This window comes from Tamandua tetradactyla, chromosome 1 (assembly GCF_023851605.1).
Source record: "Tamandua tetradactyla isolate mTamTet1 chromosome 1, mTamTet1.pri, whole genome shotgun sequence".
Taxonomy (NCBI): domain Eukaryota; kingdom Metazoa; phylum Chordata; class Mammalia; order Pilosa; family Myrmecophagidae; genus Tamandua; species Tamandua tetradactyla.
In genome coordinates, this window is record NC_135327.1 from 202,024,616 (window position 1) to 202,030,177 (window position 5,562).

Sequence of the window (5,562 nt, forward strand, 5' to 3'; positions counted from 1 at the left end):
CAGTTGTCTGATCAAGCAAGCACTGGCCCAACTACTACTGCAAGGATATTTCATGGACTTAAATCATCAGTCTATTGATTGTTTCTATGGCTGATTACATCTACAATCAACTAAGGGAAGTATCTTCCACAATGAGATGTTTAATGCATTCAGTTGAAGACTTTTAAGGGAAAGGAGATGACTTCAGTAGTCAGAGAAGAGGACTTCCATCTCCACTTCATCCAGCCAGCCTTTCCCGGGGAATTTATGAAACACTTTCATTATTACTGCCAGCTCGCTGCCTGGCCTATGGAGTTGTACTCGTGCATCCCCACAGTTGCATGAGACTCTTTTTATAAAGTCTCAGATGTACAGACATCTCCTGTTGATTCTGTTTCCCTAGAGAACCCTAACTATAATACAAGCTGCAATTTAAATTCAGACATTCTACATTCTACCTGCAGAGCACGTTTCTCACCATTATCCTGTCCATAGATATTTGAATACATTTCATATTTGTATGTATACAAAGATATACATACAAAGCAAGAGATATAAATACAAACATGGATGAATAGATGTGCATTTTATGAGGGGTGAGATAGATAGATGACGATAGATATAGAGATAGATACATACATAGGCACAAACATTTGGCCAACACTAAAATGCTACTTATAAAACTGAAATTTTGGCACTTTAAAAGTTTCCAAATATATAACTGTGTTTTTATTTGTTTATTTAAGCTTTTGTCATTTATTTCTAATTTTTCTATATTAACTTAGAATTTGGTCAATCATAAGCTGAAGCCAATTTTGTGGCTCAATAAATATTCTATTTTAATAATTGAATACATTATTTTTTGTTTTAGAAGACAAAGATATAAATCCTGGTATATATCTATCTATAATACGAATACATATTTATATATATGTTAGCCAAGTTATGCATGGATGTTTATTGGAATTTAAAAATTTAACTAATTTATGGGTGGGCCACGGTGGCTCAGCAGGTAAGAGTGCTTGCCTGCCATGCCCGAGGACCCGGGTTCGATTCCTGGTGCCTGCCCATGTAAAAAAAAAAAAAGAAAGAAAAAAAATTTAACTAATTTACATTTATTACCGCTTATGTCTAATTTTATTTCTCGTTATAGTTTTATTTTCCATACTACGATTTCTTGTCACTTTGGTTTATATATTTTTAAAATATGACAAAAACATCTCATTTAACAAGAAATTATTACAAAATAGAAAAAATCTTTAAATATTAAACATCTTGGAAAGTGTGCCAGACACATACAAAGAAATTCAAAAATTTAACTTAGAGACATAAAGGAAAATTTAAAGAAACAGAAAGACATAACATATTTATAACAACTGCTAAATTAAGGATCAGAACCCTATCAATTTTCCTCAAAGTATCTTGTAAGTTTATTGCAACTTCATTCATAATTTTAAAGAAATTATTTGTTTACTTGATTGTCTACTTTTGTAATTAGATGAAGTAATTCTGAAATGTATACAGAAGAATAATCTGACAAGAGTATAAATATATTGAAGTTTTCAAGTAATATGATAAAACTTGCACTGCCAGGGATAAAATGGTAAAAAAATTAAAAAATTTAAAAAAAACAAGAAAAATAGGAAAATAATTATGCAGAGAGAGAGAGTACTCATCGGTATTGGATAGAACAGAAAAAGATTTTATGTAGCATCTCATAAAGTACCTATTAAAAATGAATTTTGTCTCCAGTGTCTTGGAGCAGCTAGAAGAAAAAATAAAGAATAATGGAACTGTAATGTATACCAAATTTTAAAATCTGTTCTATAGCTACTTGCTAAAATGTACTTGGAAATTTATTGCTTTTTGTATATGTTATATTTCACAACAAAAAATGTTAAAAAATGAATCTTATGCAAAAACATACCCACAGACATGTGGATTTGTTGGTTAATAAATGTTTAGAAATTTGTCACATCATCCCAATCTTGGAGTCGCACCAATGACATGGTAAAGCTAGTTAAAGAAACTAATAAATGCAAAGTTCTTAGAACAGAAGGGACTCATAGTAAGAAAGTTAAAAAGTTTGTTTAATGTTACTTAACACAAGCTTCCAAAAATTATTTGAACACAGAATATTATTTTTTTGAGGGGCGGAGGTGGTGCATGGTCCAGGAATCGAACCAGGGTCTCCCACATGGAAGGCGAGAATTCTATCACCGAACTACCCGTGCACCCCTCAGAATATCTTTTTTAAACATAGCTTTGGTTAAATTCCCTCATAACTATGGTCCTGAGGAACATGCTTTGGGAAATGCTGCCCTTATATGAATAAGAACTTAGCATATAACAAAGATGGCATACCAAATCAGTGGAGAGAGGAGGGAATTATTATTATTATTATTTTGTATGCTGTATATCGGGCATATGTAAATTATTATTATTTTGTATGCTGTACATTATTTTTCCCTGTGAGTATCCCGTTATTGCAGCACCATTTGTTGAATTTTTTTTGTTTATTTGTTTGTCTTTTGTTTGTCTGCTTGTTTTTTGGGAAGTGCATGGACCAGGAATCGCACCCGATCTTCCCTGTGGGAGAGGAGGGAATATTTTAAAATTAGATATAGGTAAATCTCATGAACCGTTTGGAAAAAATAAAGCTAGGAACTTGATATAAAAAATATAAAACTTGATACTTACCTGGCAGAGGAGATACCATGATCATGAAGGGGGTTTTCGGGGGGCGAGGCTTATCCATTGCACTCTGGATGTGTGGACCCCTGCGATTTCCCCACATGTGGGAAACTCCACTGCATGATCTGTGGTAGTGGGGGACTGCATTAGCGCTCTCCCCTACTATAAAAAATAAAAATATATAGATATATATAAAACTTGATATCAAAATAAACTATATTTTAACCATAAGAAAATGTAGTTGTTTTTACCTTGTTTCATGTTATCTTAGCAAAACAGCAAGAGGAAAAAAGTGTAAGGGAAAACCTTAATAGATTTTATTGCATGATAATTTACAATTACAAAAAGGACCATAAATACACTGAAAAGAAAAACTACCAACTTTATGACCATCCCATAATAGGCAATTAGCATAAGAGATAATTTGACAAGAGATATAATACCCAATCTAATATTATAGAAACATGCTCATTCAGGCAGAATATCATGGGCATCTGGCACAACTTAGACCACTAAGAAAAGGGAATGATGGAAACTATTCTTACAAGCATATTAAAGTATAAAAAGTTCAACACCTCAAAAGAACGATGTTCAGAATGGGACCCAAAGCCCCGCAGGAGCCTTATGTGCCTTCTGCATCAACAAAGACCAAGGAAATTATACTCAATATTGAACCTCAGAATGTCAAAACTGAAGGACCTTAGATGTCTTTTAGTGCAGTCTCCTCATTTTGCAGTTGAGGAAACTGAGGCCCAAAGGTCATGAAGCAATTGATGCTGAACTGAATTTCCAACTCCTATTTTCTATCACAGAAAACTGAGAGTCCAAATTCCACTTTATTTGATCACGGGTAATCTCTGTATGATCATGGGGTTATTGCTATTATCATATTTCATTAAATTAGAGTTCATCGATGTTTTTAAATCTATAAAATACATTAGCAATTAAAAAAATTAAACACTGTTTGGGATATTCCTTAATAGTATTTATGATAGCAATGTCAATATAGTAAGCTGTACAATGTAACATGATCCTAATATTGTGACAGAAGGAAGGAAGAGAGGAAGAATCAATAAACAAGAAAAGGAAAAATTCTGCTCAGCACATAGGTGGACTCTTCTAATGGATGGCTTAGTAATGAAGCAGAGTGTATTTAAAGATGGGGCTAATCTGGGAGGTTCTGACAGGTAACATCGTTTTTACATCAAATATTAGAATGGAAAAGAGACAGAGGAAAAATATCACAGGTAGAATCTGTACCACAGAATCTACTAAGCAAATTATTTTGAGGGATGTAAGTAATTCTTCTGTAAACTTTGTCTTTCCATAATTGGCTAGAATAGTGGGAGGCATAGAGTACACATCCCATAAACATGACTAAACTTAATTAAATTGTGAGGCTATGATCAGCAACAAAATCAAATGGATCTCTGCTTTCTTCTCTATGAGTATCTCGTTCTCCTACCCAAACCTAGTAAGTCAAAAGATGCTTATAGTTATAATAATCTAGTATTAACAAAAAGACTCAAATATTCTATATTATAGAATTCAGCCCACCTTCCTAAACATATTAGAGGAAATATTCATTTATAATATTAATGACATTTACTGTCAAGTCACAAGCAGTACCAGCTTTTTGCCACATTTTTTATACAATAGTTCCTTGCAGGTCTTTCCTTATTGCTATTTTATGGCTTCTATATGTGAAGAATAGGTGAAAATAAAATTACATGCAAAATTCCTAAACCGCCTGTGAGCACACACATATTTCATTCTGGGCCACCTTGCATTGTGACACATTCTTAGAGATATGCTATATATAAAAATAAAAAGACTGCCTGTACTACTTGTGTCTAGCTGAAACCTTGCCTGCTGCAATTTAAGCTCCTGTGATATTATTAGTGAATGCTCAGGTTGTGTCCCAAAAGGAATATTAGATGACAAGTGAAAGTTGAAGTGATACTAAAAAAGCTTAACATAGAAACTTATGATGGGTACTTTGGCACCAGCACAGATTCCATAATGCCTCTAAAATCCAATAGCAAATTTGTAAATCAAATCAAATAGATGTGAAATAAGCCTAAGAGGGAGAGTTAAGTGAGGATGAAATAAAAGAAGGAGTAATATTTTGCATTTTGTTGCTGAATTAAAAAAATAAGAGACCATTTTGCAGTAAACTAATCACTTTTTGGCAGATTAGTTTCTTTCCAATGAAATTTCCTATGTAGACTATAAAGTGTTATTTGAAATACTGTCTGCCTCATGTTGCCTTATTCTGATCTATTGTAAACTTGACATTATATTAGTTCCTCTCTTTTATACTAAAGAGATGTACAAAGGTTATGCAAATAGGGTTCATGCCACCAGAATGCATTGTCAGATATAATAATATAACAAATTCTTTCCCCAGGCTTGCCCAGGTCCTGTCCCACTCCACCTATAAAACTTAAAATGTACATATAAAAAACTATACATACTACCAGTACACAAATGTATTGCTTATAGCTGTATACATAAATAAAAGTTAATGTCACATATGTGCAGATCTAAATGAAAAGAGTGGTTTTCATAAACATCAATGGACAAAAAGTTATTCAAGCAATGTCCAAACAATGCCCTCCACCAATTACTCCACTCTCCCTACCTAAGAGGCATCAGCAGGTCTCAAGTCTTTCTGAAGTTGTTGAATTATGAAAGTAGTTGGGATATGAATGAGTAGGTAAAATGAACTATGTTAGTAGAAGGCAGTTCCCATAATTACTCCCACTTACATTTTCTCAGTACACTTACATAAGTACATATGCACACACTATGCACTCACAATTACAGTAAATAGCAAGACTTTTGATGCTGAATACACTCTCATTAGATGGTGGATAAATTATACTA

At 33.1% G+C, this 5,562-nt stretch overlaps 1 non-coding gene across 1 annotated transcript; it reads left to right on the forward strand.

Moving 5' to 3' along the window:
* Positions 1 to 2,671: 2,671 nt before the first annotated feature.
* On the forward strand, positions 2,672 to 2,835 carry LOC143653054 (U1 spliceosomal RNA). Its single transcript, XR_013161063.1, has one exon. It is a non-coding gene; the product is annotated as a U1 spliceosomal RNA (small nuclear RNA).
* Positions 2,836 to 5,562: the final 2,727 nt, after the last annotated feature.